Source organism: Callithrix jacchus, chromosome 3 (assembly GCF_049354715.1).
Source record: "Callithrix jacchus isolate 240 chromosome 3, calJac240_pri, whole genome shotgun sequence".
Lineage (NCBI taxonomy): Eukaryota > Metazoa > Chordata > Mammalia > Primates > Cebidae > Callithrix > Callithrix jacchus.
Window position 1 is genome coordinate 17,576,016 of NC_133504.1, and position 17,336 is coordinate 17,593,351.

At 39.9% G+C, this 17,336-nt stretch overlaps 1 long non-coding RNA gene across 1 annotated transcript in view; it reads right to left on the bottom strand.

Annotated features, from left to right (window-relative positions):
• The window catches only part of LOC103791753 (uncharacterized), a 42,730-nt gene that overhangs the window by 14,580 nt on the left and 10,814 nt on the right, over nt 1–17,336 (bottom strand). The window contains exons 2-3 of the long non-coding RNA XR_013532806.1: nt 12,076–12,178; nt 1,238–1,311 (exon numbers count right to left, since the gene is read on the bottom strand). This is a non-coding gene — a long non-coding RNA (uncharacterized LOC103791753). The remainder of the gene's footprint in view (nt 1–1,237; nt 1,312–12,075; nt 12,179–17,336) is intronic.

The window sequence follows — 17,336 nt, forward strand, 5'->3', positions numbered from 1 at the left end:
GTGCACACCTGTAGTCCCAGCTACTTGGAAGGCTGAGGCACAAGAATTGTTTGAACCAGGAGGCAGAGGTTGCAGCGAGCTGAGATCACACCACTGCACTCCAGCCTGGGTGACAGAACAAGACTCAGTCTCAAAAAATAAATAAATAAATAAAACACAATTTAACACCTAGTGAATGCTTATTAAATTGAGATGATCTAAGAATATCGCAACTCAGGGGCAATCACTAGTCCAATTCTCTCTAGTTTTCCACATTTTTTTGATGATGGGGATTATGGTGACGAGTATGGTGACTTGAAGGAGGCTCCCATTATGCAGAATAAATTAGCATTATCTTAGGGAGACAAAGTGCCAACTTAGACGTTTGCAAACTCAGAACCAGAAAGCCAAGTGTTCATCAACAGCATTCACATAGACACCACTTTCAATTCTCTTGTTTTCAAATCTTCTAAAAGAATACAGCACTTCCAGACGTCCAGTGCCTACCTCACAGTGGTATTACAAATATTAGTCATGTTAATGCCTCACAGGTACTTTGAAGATGAAAAGGACTAGTTAGTATCAAGCCATGAAGTGGCAGCCAAGACTTCCATAACAAATCGAGCAAAACAGAAAGGAGGCACCGCTGAGAAACTTGGAAGCAATACAGCCACGTATTTGTTTTTGCGCAAACTTTTTAATAATGAAAGCCCGTGAACTCCTCTTCAGATGAAAAGAGGCTCAACTGTGTCTTTAATTAGATCATCCTATTGGAGCACAATATAGTGATAAAGAAGATTTAATAAAGCATTTTGTCTTTTTATTACTTTGATTTGATGCAACATATCTGCTCATCCAAGCAAGATGTTTAACTTCAAAAGCAGTTCTGTCCACCCTCCCCCTGAACAATAAATAACTCCAAGGCAGAAAAAGAAAACAATATATTTGAAGCATCCCTAAGCTGCTGAGTGATGAAAAGATTCATCATTTTTTTCTACTGTGGACACCGGTCTTTTAATTAGTCCTTTACTTTTCTCTTATAGCTGGTAGGATTGAAAGAATTTAAATGTTGCTAGTTATTGATTAAAACATATAGTAAAGTAATTTGAGGGGGAAAATCTAATTACTCCACACCATGGTAAGACTTTCCTGTTTGACATGATCCTGGATAGGCCCATTAGACTGGGAATTTTGGAAATAAACAAAATTAAGTCATAAAACTGTTGGCACAGAATTCTCCACATCATGACAAACTTACCCCAAACATCTTTTTTGTATGTAGATCTGTAATTAGATTCAGCGCTTGAATTTAAGATTTTGGCCAAGCTAAGCCTGGAAACACAAAAATAGAACGTTTAGGAGGTTAAGGAATTGATTTTTGGAATGTGTTTACTTTTTTAAGGCGTCTTAACAGTAATATTAGCATAGATGATTGTATTAGCCAGAGAAAACTTCAGACAAACCCACCCAAATAAACTGGTAGACACTGAGTGAGTAGACTAGATAAAGATGAGAGGGAAAAGATAGACAAACCAGAGGGAGGAAACTGAAAGAGCACCAGCAAGGGCAGAGGGAGAACGAGCAATCCAGTCAATTCATTGTCTTAACTACATTAGACCTAAAGGCCAGACTTTTTTTGTCCTTAACAAAAATGTGGCTGTATTAGTGAATTCACAGACTCTTGTGGATGCTGGCTTAAATCCTCAAGTAAGCAAAGAGAGAGGAAAAAAAGGAGGAAGTCTCTCAGATGAGCCTGCAGGCCACAACTGTTAAGTAACAGAACACAATTTCTAAGTGATTTTCTAGAACCTATTTTTTTCGAGACACCAACAGATTTTTTTAAAAAATTGTCATTCCCAGCATTCCTTTTTCCCCAAGAAATCACTTGTTTCTATGTTTCTCCATTTGGGTTTCTTTCTATTACTTTCATACCTTTGGAAACAAAGAGACCTCAATTCAAACTCCACCTGCATCATTATCAGAAGCTTTGGTTTTCCTATCATTAAAATTGGAAATAATAAAACTACACTTATATCCTCTAAGTTTGGTCTTGTACCAGCATCTTAACTATCCTACTAGTTTTCTGCGATAATATGTATTCAAGATTGCTCTGATAAACTGTACATAACCAGGTTAAATTGCTTTTTTTATTATTCATAAATTTTACAAATGCAATTATCCATTTATTTGGGGAGTTTTAACTGGTTATTTGGAAATATATAGACACATCTTTAAATTGCAGATCTATACAGAATAAAATAAATATATCACATTGAAGAACGTGGCCTGAATATTCCCTTTTCTTGCAAGTAGGAGGGGATGAGGTCTAAAAGCGAACCTACCCACTTATATTAGACAGCTCCTAGGATTCAAGACTCTAATGGGAAGGGGTCCTGCTGGCAGGCAGAGTGTGACATCCAGCAGTAGATGGTATGCACTGCCTTGCCTACTGGTGCCCTGGAGAGAGCAATCCCAGACCCCCATGCAAGGAGGGCACCAAGATTCAAGGTAAGTTACCAGAAGAGAGGCTTGGAAAATGGGCTCTTTGTCAAGGTCTTTATTGTTGCATGCAGCAGAAACCAACTCAATCCAGTTTAAGCAAACAGGAGAATTTTTTGGAAGAAACTGAGATGTCTAGGAGAACCCAGAGATCTTTCCAGATCTTGAAAATCCATCAAGAACCCAGGCAGGTTCTCACGATCTCTCTCTCCCTCTCTTCACTCTCCTCACTCCCCACCCCTCACCTTTCTTTCTTTCTTTCTTTTTTTTTTTTTTTTTTTTTTTTTTTTGAGACAGGGTCTTGCTCTGCTGCCCAGGCTTGAACGTAGTAGCACGTTCATGGCTCACTGCAGCCTTGACCTCTTGGGCTTAAGCAATGCTCCCACCTCAGCTTCACAAGTAGCTGGGACTACAGGCATGTATCACTGTGCCTAGCTAATTTTTACTTTTTTTTTGCAGAGACACGGTCTCACCATGTTGCCCAGGCTGATCTCAAATTCATGGGCTCAAGCAATCCTCCCACTTCAGCCTCCCAAAGTGCTGAAATTAGAGGCGTGAGCCACTGCACCCGGCACTCTCTCCATTTATCTCTACACCACAATTTCCTCTGGTAAAAGATGGCTGTCCAACAGCAACTCTCGCAGTTACAGCACTGAGCTATAGCCACTCACAGATACTGATTCTGCACATCAATTTCAGCTACCCTGGAAGAGATTCTGAAGGGCCCTGCCTGGATCAGACGATGCTAACATGTCTGCAAGAGGCCCAAGCCTGAGCTGAAGGTAGAGTCCTCAAAAAAAAGAAATCATTGTGAAGATCATCACTCTAAATGTTTCAACTCCAAAAAAAGATCAGAAACTGGAACAAATTAGCAACCAAAGCAAACCAGCGTTAAGCCTCAGCATGTGGGCGTGTAGCATTAGAGCCACCTTTGCATCATCTGCCTCGAATAAAGATGAGCTCTTAGGACTGAGCCTGAAAGACGGAAATCAAGTAACACCCTTCATGAAGATGGAAGGATGCAGAGTTTTAAAAATCTAACTGGCAGGCCCATGGCTAACACTTGGGGGGTCCAGAGAAAGAATGCAAACAAAGACCCACATACCCAATATCTAAATATTTAAAGTTCTAGGCTGGGTGCTGTGGCTCACGCCTGTAATCTCAGCACTTCAGGAGGGTGAGGCAGGTGGATCACCTGATGTCAGGAGTTCGAGACTGGCCTGGCTAACATAGTAAAACCCCGTCTCTACTAAAAATACAAAAATCAGCCAGGCGTGGTGGTGGATGCCTGTAGGCTCAGTCATTTGGGAGGCTGAGGCAGAAGAATCACTTGAACCTGGGAGGTAGAGGTTGTAATGAGCCAAGATAGTATCACCACACTCCAGCCTGGGTAACAGAGTGAGACTCAGTCTCAAAAAAATAAATTAAAATTAAAAATAAGTTTTAAATCTAGCTTACTAACATGTTAACTAAAATGTTTTATCCTCTGACCTTGACAAGCACACCTTCATAACAACCTGGAAGGCCAGATTCCACTTTATAAGTCTCAGACTCCTTGGAGCTCCACATTGGAACATGGTGGCATGAAAAGGCTGGACCAAGAGCCATTGTCCATGGCCCTCTCAAATAGCCACCCTATCAGCCCTAGTGAGGAGAGGCACAGACCCTGGAAAGGGACTAACGGGAGGAGAATTTCAGAGTTGCTGGGACCCAGAGCATGATTTAGAGCAGGATTTTTCAATCTCTGGACTTATTCTCTGCCCTAAGTAAGTCTTTCCTATTGAGGGGAAAAAAGAACTTTTTCTGTGCATTATAGAATGCTTAGCAACATCCCTGGCCTCTACCTACTAGATGCTATAGCACCATCCGAAATTATAAAAACCAAAGCCAGGCACCGTGGCTCACACCTGTGATTCCAGCACTTTGGAAGGCTAAGGCAGGCTGATCACTTCAGGTCAGGAGCTCAAGACTAGGCTGGCCAACATAGCAAAACCCCATCTCTGCTAAAAGTAAAAAAAATAATAGCCAGGCCTGGTGATGCACACCTGTAGTCCCAGGTACTCAGGAGGCTGAGGCAGGAGAATTGTTTGAACCTAGGGTGCAGAAGTTGCAGTGAGCCAAGATTGCACCATTGCATTCCAGCCTGGGTGACAGCGTGACACGCTGTCTCAATATATATATAAACCAAAACAGTCTCCTAACATTGCCAAAGGCCTCCTAGGTGGTGGAAGAATTGCTGCAAACTTAGAACCACTGACCTAGAAAAGAAAAGCTTGTGCTGAGAGAAGGGGCAGGGCTGGAGTTGTGGGGAAGTATCGGGGCAGGGGGCTCTCTAAAGCGTAGGGACCAGAACAGCAATAAGCCTCTATGTTAGCAATCTTCTCAGAATTATTTTCTATCATCCTCCTAAGATTCAGCACGGGACATACTATTAACCCATCTTATGGATGAGGGAACTGAAGTTTACAGAAGTTAAGCAACTCGCTGAATTTTGCACTTCTAGAAACTGGGAGAGTCAGTCATCAAACTTAGGTCTATCCGTGCCAGTTCAGCCTGCACTTTACTTAATATAAGCCCAACTAGTGACCTTCATAGTAAAATGATGCAACTTAATTCTCTGTCAGACATGAAGCAGATTCATCAACGCTCAAGAAATGGTATGTGATGATCAAGAATATAACAGAAATTGTTTTCCTCTGTTTAGAAAAATATCCAAGAGATGAAAAAAGGTTATTTATTGACTTTAATAGCAACACTAACATTTTTTAAATTATATCCGCGTGGAAAAGATTTCCTCCAGCCTCTAATACATTAGTTGATATAACTTTAGCTAAAACAAGAATCTGCATTTTTGAAACCAGTAAAGATTTTGTATGTGCCATTAAGCAAAGACTAAAGGAAGACACACATAAATTAGCGTGCGTGTCTATGTTAGTAGGGCCATGAAATCACATAGCTACAGTATTTTAAGGGGAGGGAGTATATTTTCCTTATTTCGAATGTAATGTAGTATGTGGTACATAAAAAGCCCTTATGAACTTTTGTTGAATGAATGAATGGCTTTGGATTTCTCTAAATAATTTTAGTTCAAGAAACACACACTCCTCCACCCACAGAAAGATTTTGGATAATTGCCTCAACTTTTTATTTTACTTTAGCTTTATAAACATAATCTCTGAGAGAGGCTTGGAATGTGTCACATTTAAAAGTTTTAAAACAAATTTCATGCTTGGTGCACTGCAGTTCCCATGAAGCAAGGTATCCAGCAAAACTAAATAAGCATGTGGCATCAGAAAGCTGAAATGCATTAATAAGTACATTTGCATGCACTGGGCCAAGGGTAATAGTACACAAGGGCAAAGGTTAAACAGTTGGAGGCCCTGGTTTAATAGCAGACCTGAACTGTTATTTAAATGTCACAAATGTCAGTGTTCGTCTTCAAATGGTATTACAGTAGGATTAGTGTCCTAAGCCTTGCTCCAATTTATGGAGAATCAGGGAGAATGATTCTCGTCAACTTGGTCCAAAGCAAGAGAAGATTGATTTTCCTTTACCACTCAGTCCGCTTTTATGAGTTTTCCAGACTCTACCTTCCCAGCCTGCATCATGAATGGAAACTGCCAGATCTGCATGCAGGCCATGTGTGTGCAGTGAATCTGAAAGAGTTATGGCTCATTGAGAAACCAACGAAGAAAATGCTGCCACTCTCAGCCACCTTCTCCCAGCCAGGGCTCCCTGCAATTGTCAGAACCAGCAGTGGCTTAAGCCATGGAACAGGTGTAGGACCAGTCAACCCAATTCTTCCACCTACTTGCCAATGGCAGAGGCCAGCAGAATCAGAGAGGGGAAACATACCTCATGTCTCCATCAACGTCATTTGTCTTTGCTCAGGTAGGAAAAGGTACATGTTTCTGAGGTCATTATTATTTTTTGTTTTTATTGATTATTTTGTTATGATTCGCAATAAAAATGGGAGCACATACAATGTGCCAAGTGCAATAGACACAGCATCTTATTGCACTAAAGCTCACAGAGCAATGTGAGGTAGGTATTGTTATACCTACTTTAAACGATAAGATGGCCAGGCATGGTGGCGTATACCGCTAATCCCAACCCTTGGGAGGTCAAGGCAGGAGGATTGCTCGAACCCAGAAGCTTGAGAACACTCTAGGCAATATAGCGAGACCTCTGTATCTACAAAAAATAAAAATAAGAACAAATTAGCCAGGCACGATGCTGTGTGCCTGTAGTCTCAGCAGGCTGAGGTGGGAAAATTTCATGAGTCCAAGACATGGAGACTGCAGTGAGCCACGATCATGCCACTGCACTCCAGCCTGGGTGAAATAGCAAGACCTGTCTCTAAAAAAATAAAATAAATAATAATGGTAAGACTAAAGGTCATACAACTTGGCAAGGATTCCCAGATTTCAAGCACCAGCCTCTTCACAATTATGTAAATGGAGTGACTTGCAGAGAAGGAAGAGGCAAAAAGATCTAAAGTCCCCAGAGCTTCATCCCTTAAAGTACTGCCCACCATGGACAAAAATAGGGTGATGTAGGCTGCAACATTTGAGGTCTCAGCCTTCACTGGGACACCCCAATTGGCAGGCGAGTGCCTTGAGTGCCTTTCAAGACACTCCCCTGCCAGTTGGGGTGGTTTGAACAACCTCCAAATGAGAACCATGTCTATCCTTGACATAGCCGTTTCCTCTTCGGAGTTTTGGGCATATTATATAAGTGATTTCCAAACAGAAAGCAGAGCCTTTCCGACCACAAAGAGGACACAAGGGTTGTCAGAGCAGGTCATGGAGACCTTACTATGAGCATCTTGAGCTCCGAGGGATGTGGCAGCCCAGGTGAGCAAAGGGAAGCAGCTGCTTCTCCTCTCCAGCCCTCTCCACAATCCAGGCCTTTGAGATTTACTGTAACGTTAGAAAGGAAATGAACTGCATGATGTGCTGGGGAGTGTGGTGTGTGGGTGCTGTGAGGAGGCCCCCAGAGAGTCCACAATAAAAATATTTGAGAAAATAGCCACTGCACAGTAAGGAATCAGAAACGCATTTAGATATCTCCAGAGACAAAACACTCAGGACAGCCAGACCCCTCTTCAGTAAGCTTTTTATAAGTGTACTCTCTATTCTTATTTTCCTCAGTTCAGTTTATCAGATGACATTAATAAACAATCATATAAATACATGTTGTGGGGCCATATTGACAATTAATGAGATTAATGCAAAAATATGTTAAGATCTATGCTGGCTGGGTGCAGTAGCTCATGCCTGTAATCCCAGCACTTTGGAGGGCCAAGGCAGGTGGATCACTTGAGGCCAGGAGTTCGAGACCAGCCCAGTCAACATGACAAAACCCTGTCTCTACTAAAAATACAAACATTAGCCGGGCGCAGCGGCAGGTACCTGTAATCCCAGCTACTCAGGAGGCTGAGACTCAATAAATTGCTTGAGCCCAAGAGGCAGAGGTTGCAGTGAGTTGAGATTTTGTCACTACACTCCAGCCTGGGCAACAGAGAAAAGCTACTGTGTCTCAAAATAAAATAAAATAAAAGCCACATCGCAAAAAATAGCAAAAAAATAGTTTAACTAATAATCACTATCATTCATATTGTGCAAACACACAATATCCTTAATACCTACTAAGTGCCAGTCATTATTGGGCACTTCACATATTTAATTTTTGCCTTCACAACAGCCCTGTGAGGTAGGTGATAATATTCACCCCTTTTATGGAAGAAATGATTGTGTCTCAGAAAAGCTACATGACTTTTCCAAAGCCCCCTAGAAATAAAACTCTGAACTGAGATCTTTGATTCTATAGCTCTTGATTTTTTTCATGTCAGCATTTTGACAGTTCAGCAAACAGTCCACATGGGCAGTTAGAAAGAAGAGGCTAATGAAAAGGTTATTATTAAGTATCGATTTCATTCTTACAAAATGTTGCCTAGCTGGGTTTAGGTTACCTACATTAGTAGTGTCCAGAGCCTACACACTTTAAGTTGAAGCTACATAGACGAAGTAAAGATTTATCATCATATTTTTTAAAATCATTGTTGAATTGGTATCAAGGTCAACCATCATTTAATGCTATACAGCCTCAACTTGCCTGATAATTTGGTCTTATTCACTGTGGTCATTTCTGCCATTAAAATCTCTTATTTTCAATATTCATGCACACACACAAACCCTACACACACACACACACACACACACACCAACAAATTGGATTTCCGCAAGAGAAAGAAAAGATAGCAAAATTGAAAGTAACTCTTCTTATGTATCTTTGGGTTAATTTGTCCATACTTGATTTTTGGGTTTTTTTTTTGGAAAATTATCTTCCAAGTTTAAACAAACTTTGAACCCCCTCTGCTAAAAATTTTCTACAAAAAGAGTTGAAAACAACAACTACTGCATATAGTTCCCAGAAATGATTAGGCAAAAACAAATTTAAAAAAATAAATTTGATCTGGATTTTTTTTTTTTTTTTTTTTTTTGAGACAGAATCTTGCACTGTCATCCAGGCTGGAATGCAATGGCATGATATCAGCTCACTCTAACCTCTGCCTCCCAGGTTCAAGTGATTCTCCTGCCTCAGCTTCCCGAGTAGCTGGGATTACAGGTGCCCACCACAACACCTAGCTAATTTTTTGTATTTTTATTGGAGACAGGGCTTCACCGTGTTGGCCAGGCTGGTCTCGAACTCTTGACCTCGTGATCCGCCCACCTCGGCCTCCCAAAATGCTGGGATTACAGGCGTGAGCCACCGCGCCCGGCCTGATCTAAATTTTTATGTTAGATATGGACATTAGAAAATAACCTACTGGGCTGGGCGCGGTGGCTCAAGCCTGTAATCCCAGCACTTTGGGAGGCCGAGGCGGGTGGATCATGAGGTCAAGCGATCGAGACCATCCTGGTCAACATGGTGAAACCCTGTCTCTACTAAAAATACAAAAAATTAGCTGGGCACGGTGGCGCATGCCTGTAATTCCAGCTACTTAGGAGGCTGAGTCAGGAGAATTGCCTGAACCCAGGAGGCGGAGCTTGTGGTGAGCCGAGATCACGCCATTGCACTCCAGCCTGGGTAACGAGCGAAACTCCGTCTCAAAAAAAAAAAAAAAAAGAAAAGAAAAAAAAGAAAATAACCTACTGTGTATTATCATCTCAATTGATTTTTCAGAAAAAAAGTATAAAAATCTTTTTAAGCTGGAGTTTAAATGTAAGTCGTAAGTGACCCAACTTGGATTCTGATGTCTATGCCAGAAAATGTTACACTCTAGTCACGTTTTCTCCTTTGGAATCACATTAAACATTTGCGTCCTTACTAAAATGCTTGGGAATGGAATGGCCCTAAAATGGGAGCTGATGGGACAGAGTAGCGGCTGGTCAGAAGTAGAAGTGAAGAAACAGGGGAGTCTCCTTTGAGGGCAGTGGGGTTCTGGGGACTTGTTGGTAGGAGAAACAGAGTCCAGGGAAACAAATGTTCTTGGGCTACAAAAAGGCTTTTCAGTCTGTAACAAAAATCCAATTCAACTTACAAATTAACCTTTTCTTAGTTCGCTAATAATCTGAAAATAATGTCTACATTAAGCTAGAAAGTAAAACCATTCAATGAAGAAATTAAAAATATCAATATGAACTAAGAACTTTCTGACCGTAAATGTATAATAGCTCTTTTGTCAATTTGTAAAATAAGTCCAGGAAATATTTTGATAGATTAATACTCCAATAAGTAGCAAGTTACATTTTTCCAGCACAGTAATACAGTCTGCTTTATTGAGCACCAAACAGAGAGTTGCAAAAATACCCACTGGATAACAATCTCTACACTGTTAAATTTTAGCAGGTGGAACTTCAGCTTGCCAAAGACTCAAAATGAGGAAACTGCTCTTCCAGCCATCTCCAGACTGCTAACCCTTCATTTGGTGAACTGAAAACTGTAGGAAAATTGTCCTTAAGTGTGTGATTAGATCTTGAACCAATCTTTTGTCTTCTACTACATTCCAAAGAAGTCTTTATACCAGGCAAATAACTCAATGGTACATTATAAAATGGATAAAGGAGGACTGGTGGAACGTCAGTAAATGCCGATCATGAGATCTCTGAAGCTGAATCTTACTTCTGCAAATTCATCCAGTTTACCCAAAAGACAATAATAGAAATTACTGGACACATCAAAGAGAGGAGGCCCCTTTATAGGAGAGAATAAAATAAAATAATTAAGCTACATGTGAAAATTTACTTCATTGCAGTTAGTTTCTTCTACTAAGTTGTCTTCACATGTTTTAAATTAAATATCACTTGCCACTAAACAATATAAGGAGTCTTATCCTGCCTGAAAAGAAAAATAGTCACAAGCATTATATTAGCTCCGTGAGCTAGAAAGACATGAGTTGTAAAACATGTAATATAGGACCGCAGTGGTTATTTGCAACTGAATAATGTATTGCATGTCACACAATGTACGATAGTTATCTGGGCTGCTGAAGTTATAGCTAAGGAATTATTAGTCTCCCTTATCTGAAAGCCCAAATGTAATATGAGATCAAAGGGAGGAATAATTATGCAGGAAACAACATCTAAAAAAAATGCCTCTGATGATGAAAAACTGATTTATAAAGTTCAGGATTAATAAATACTGAGTATCATTTTAGGTTACCCAAGTTGGATTCAACGTTTTTAGCAATATTTCCAAGTGACTATGTGCAGCAGAAATAAACACTAGAAAATTACCAAACTGCCAAACCAGAGAGTCATTCTGGAGATGGAACAAAACAATATGTGAAGTTATTTTTAGCCATTCACATGGTATGAGAAACATCCATATAATAAAGACAACATGATTACGTGACTCGGTTTCATTGAGAAGAGAAGGCCCTCAAAGTCTACTCCAGAATCCCCCTAGACAAAACTGAATCCCTCTAAGCAAAGGAGGAGACAGTATGAGATTTCTGGTCCCTGCCAACTGATGACATCCCGTGTTTTCTGAATCGGCCCCTGGTGACTTAAGGGTGGGTACATGAAGCATTTGAGGAAGATTGATGGGTGGTTAAAACCAACAGCCAGTCATGGAATAAGGTACCAGTCTAGGTTACTTTACTCCCTTACCAAAGTATGTCAACAAAGAAAACTGTAGGAATTCATTAACTACTGATTACGAGATATAATTTACTACCTACCAAGACCTACAGAGGCAGAAAACACCACATGGCTTCCCCATCTTGCATAGGCTTCCCTAATAAAAATTCTTCCCTCAAAAATTTCTCCATACCAAACTCAATTAAGATTAAGTGAAAATTTTTCATTCAACACTCTATACAATATTAACTACTTAAACATTTAAAACTCGGTATTTGCAAAGAAGGGAAAGAAAGATGAATGATAGTATCTCTGAGTGGGATTAATTAAATACTATTTAAATCACTCTTAAATATTAAGAGTGATTTTTAGCTGCTTTTTATCTTTTATTGAACACAATAAGCATATATTACCTGTATAAAGTCAGGGGGGAAAAAAGTTGTGAGCACTATCCACAATAAGGACTTCAAGTATAGGGAACAGATGACTTTTCATTCCCCCTTTTACTTACTTATATGTCTCCCTTTGCAAACGCAATCATGTTTCTAATAGTTTCCACTTCTCTCTGTTGACTCTGGAATGTTCTACGAGCACTTGGGTCTCATTTGTTATGCCTACAAATGGGAAAAAAAATATCTGGAGATATTGTCATGTAGTGTTAGGTTAAGACTTTAGCAAGCCAAGTGAAGATATGATCTCCCAGCTATGCCTACAGGATAACAACAGCCATTAATTTTCTCCTGATTTAAATATATGATCTTTTGTGACCATTTACCTTACTGTGGTCTAATAATGTAACTGTAATATTAATTAGTTCTATGCAATCACCATTCTACAGAAAAACAGTACTGAAACAAATCACATTCTTTTCACATTTTTCACATTTTAAAATTCCAGGGACAATATAGCTGATTGTGGTGAAGAAGTAAGTAAACACATATAGTTAATACAGACAGCAAGAATACAAAACCAACTCTGGATAAGAAGTTTGTTTCATATCAGCCACGGTTAAATTTGAATGATCTTAATGTCTTCTTTTACCTTCTGTCAAGACTGTCCTATCACCAAAGCTCTCCCTGACCACGCTCCAGAGATTTCCCTAAATTTCCTTGGCCCCATCTGGGGTTTGCACACCCTGTCCATTTGGACTACCTTGTACCAGTGACAGCCAGATATACAAGTGACACATATTGGGAAATCCAATTGGGAAAGCTGGACAGATGATGTAGAGGGTTAGATGTAAAGATACATAATCTATCACTATCCTGTTTTTCAGAATGAATTCCTTATGCCATTTTCCAGGCCCTCCTCACCCCACAACACCCTCTCTGCTTATCTCAGTGTCTGGTACCATGTACAGCAAATATTCTTGTTTGGTTGATTCAAAAGACAATGTGCGTGGCCTTACTTTCTCAATCTGCCAACCCACCATCCTTACCTCAGTCCAGCCACAGCTCTGCTGTCACAACTGGGGAGACAGCATGTTGGAATCAAGTTCTGGCTGGGAGCCAGAACATCCAAATACCAGGTTCCAGTTCTGCCAATTCCTACTAGTGTGCCCTTGGACAAGGTGTTTCACCTTCTGGGCTGCCATTTTCCCACTTGTAAATCAAAGTTCCAGGCCAGGCAAACTTTAAGGTCTACTTCAGCTCTTAAGTGCTGTCATTTCCATGTTTAGAGCCTTATTTAGAGCTTCCCTGTCCACTACGGTGTCCAGCTACTAGCTCACGGGGGCGGGGGGGGGGTGGGTATTTAATTAAATTTCACTGAAACTAAACACAATGAAAATTCAGTTTTCAGTTGCACTAGACCATTTCAAGTTCTCAGTAGCTACATGTGACTAGTAGCTACTGGTTTTGGACAACAGATATGGAACATTTCTATCATGGCCAAAAGCTTAATTGGACAGGTCTGGAGTAAAGTGATATATTAAATATCATATTTGTCCCTCTAGTGGTGTGCCAACAGATCTAATTAACTTCAGTTAAGTATATTACTCTCATTTCATTGTCAGTTTTCATACTCATAATGCACATATTACAAATGCAACATGTACTTTATCTTAAATGGCAGTCACTTACAAATGTTCCTTCTACTTAGAAAAATAGAGCTACAAGAATCACAACTAGAGCAGCAAGCTGAAAAGCAAGAGCCTAAGATCTACCATTCCCATCCAAATTCCCACATTCAGCCAGGCCGAACTCTGTTCTCCCACCCCTCACACTTGGCAGTCTTTTATGCACATGTCTTTGTTGGTCTGATTTCTTCCATTAGACGATTTCTCTTTCCTCTCATGTCCCTCCCTAGGTCCAAATTCATCAAGATCCTTTCCATAGTTATGCTGCGGCAAAGCTGGGCAGAACTCCATCCAAATGCAGCCATGGTGGGTTAGCAACAGGGATCAGAATGGGCGTTTAAATAAGTTGCATAAAGGAAATACTCAGGCAGCCTGGTAGCATGCGACCTTGCCTCAATTTGCACTATCAGATGTGAGACAGCTACATGGTGAATTTGCCAAGGCTGGAACTGCCTGAGAAGGTAGTAAATCAGCTGACCAAAATACATCAAAAAGTAAAATGAGGGGACAAAATCAGTCATGAAAGAAGGATTCCTTGGGTTATTAGCTGCTGAGATGGTCTGTTCATCATGTGCATTTGGAGAGATGCCAAAATTCTCTGCCCAGCAGACCACCCAACCCTAGTGGACAGCATGGAATCAGACTATGTGAGCACGTGAAGTGTCAGCCCCAACACCAGGGAAAGGTAAACTGTTGGCAGGGGCAGGACTCCTTTCCTCAGCTCTGACTGACACTTTCCAGTCACAAACTAACAGTCAAGGTGTCCTTTGTATGAATCACTGCACTGTAAGAAAGTCTATCCTGCTGTGATTTGCAACTCCAATTGTCTGGTACTCCAGGACAGATGCCACCATCCCTTATCTATTGAAAATCATGTCTTCCTCCACAGACCTGCCAGAACACTTTATATCATTCTTTTTTTTATAATTTTTTAATTTTTATTGCGTTTTAGGTTTGGGGGTACATGTGCAGAACATGTAAGATAGTTGCATAGGTACACACATGTCAGTGTGTTTTGCTGCCTCCCGCCCCCTCACCCACATTTGGCATTTCTCCCCATACTATCCCTCCCTAGCTACCCCCGCACTGTCCCTCCCCTATTCCCCCCAATAGACCCCAGTGTGTAGTACTCCCTTCCCTGTGTCCATGTGTTCTCATTGTTCATCACCCGCCTATGAGTGAGAATACGCAGTGTTTCATTTTCTGTTCTTCTGTCAGTTTGCTGAGAATGATGTTCTCCAGATTCATCCATGTCCCTACAAATGACACGAACTCATCATTTTTTATTGCTGCATAATATTCCATGGTGTATATGTGCCACATTTTCCCAGACCAGTCTATCATCAGTGGGCATTTGGGTTGGTTCCAGGTCTTTGCTATTGTAAACAGTGCTGCAATGAACATTTGTGTGCATGTGTCCTTATAGTAGAACGATTTATAGTCCTTTGGATATATACCCAATAATGGGATTGCTGGGTCAAATGGAATTTCTATTTCTAGGTCCTTGAGGACTTGCCACACTGTCTTCCACAATGGTTGAACAAATTTACACTCCCACCAGCAGTGTAAAAGTGTTCCTATTTCTCCACATCCTCTCCAGCATCTGTTGTCTCCAGATTTTTTAATGATCGCCATTCTAACTGGCATGAGATGGTATCTCAATGTGGTTTTGATTTGCATCTCTCTAACATTCTTGAGATACTTACGATGCACACTTACTGTTTCCTGTCCATTTCTTAATTCCTCTACAAGACTTTAAGTTATAATTAGTACTTTGCAATTCTTCTATATACCAGCATTTTAGTGCAATGAATAACTTTCTAGGAGTTGAATAAATATGGAATCTAACAAGAAGTGGATGACTCGGTGAAGTGAATAAATGGATTTATGAATGAATATCCTATAGCTAATCTGATTGCTACAGCCCCAAAATAATCCAGGTCTTACGGTGTTTCACCTTTACCCAGTCTTTCATATATGACTTATTTAAATTCTCTTTCTTTAAAGAGACATGCCATGCTGGTCACACATAAGAGTAAATGTCCAGCAACAGTGTGAGGATGTGCTGTTGATGTGTAGAGTAGGTTGAACACTACTAAGGAATGCTATTCTGAATTAAACTGTACCTTTTCTGCTTAGTGCTTTTTTCATTTAAAATAATTATGGTAATTCTTTTGCATTTTTTAAAATTATTATGGGTACATACATGATAGTTGTACACATTAATGGGTACATGTGATGTCTTGATAAAGGCATACAATGTGTAATGATCAAATCAGAAAAATTAGGGTGTTCATTGCCTCAAGCATTTATCATTTCTTTGTGTCAGGAACATTATAATTCCACTCTTTTAGTTATTTTTAAATATACAAGAAGTTATTGTTAATTATAGTCACCCTGTGTGCTACAGAAAACTAGATCTTATGCCTTCTCACTGTGATTTGTACCCATTTACCATCTCTACTTTATTCCCTCCTCCCCACTACCCTTCCCAGTTTCTGATTACCATCATGCTACTCCCTCCATGAGATCATTTGTTTTAATTTTTAGCTACCATATATGAGTGAGAACATGTGAAATGTGTCTTTCTGTGCCTGGCTTATTTTACTTAACATAATGTCCTCCAATTCTATCCATGTTGTTGCAGATGACAGAATTTTATTATGTATTCTTTTTTTTTTTTTCTTATGGAGACAGGGTCTCACTCTGTTCCCCAGCCTGGACTGCACTGGGGCAACCAGGGCTTACTGCAGCCTTGACTTCCCTAGGCTGAAGCATTCCTCCACCTCAGCCTCCCTGGATGCTGGGACTACGGGTGCATGCTACCATGCCCGGATGATATTTTATTTTTTTGTGTATATGTACATATTTTCCTAACCCACTCATCTGGTGATGAACACTTGGGTTGCTTCTATATCTTGGCTATTGTGAATAGTGTCACAGTAAACATGAGAGTGCAGATATCTCTTCAATACACTGATTTCTTTTCTTTTGGATATCTACCCAGCAGTGGGATTGCTGGATTGTATGGTAGTTCTATTTTTAGTTTTTTGAGGAATCTCTACTGTTCTCCATAGTGTCTGTACTAATTTACATTCTTACCTACAGTGTATGAAGGTTTCCCTTTCTCCACATCCTCACCAACATTCATTATTACCTGTCTTTCCGATAAAAATCATTTTAACTGGGTAAGATGAATTCTCATTGCAGTATTGATTTTATAATTTTTGATATCATTCTTAATTGGATTCAAACAAAATTATTTAGACAGTAAACTTACCTCTCTATATATAAGATAATACATGTATAAAAGTTATTCATTATGACATTGTCTTTAAAAATAAAAAATTGGAAACTCAATGACCATCAATAGGGAGAGAAATAAGTTATGGTATAGCCATCCAATTGAATGACATGCAAATGTTTAAAGAAAGAAGAATGCTTTCTACCTAAATCATTCTAAAGTAATTCATTACATTGTTGTCTGTAATAGAAAATATTAGAAACTATATCAAGGCCCATCATTGGGGAATAGACAAATAAAATGTGGTACATCAGTGGAATGATAATACGATTATAAAAAATGAGGCGACTCTGCCTATATAGAAAGATGTACAAAATATATTGTTAAGTGGGAAAAGCAAGATCAAAAACTTTTTTTTTTTGAGACAGTCTTGCTCTGTCACCCAGACTGC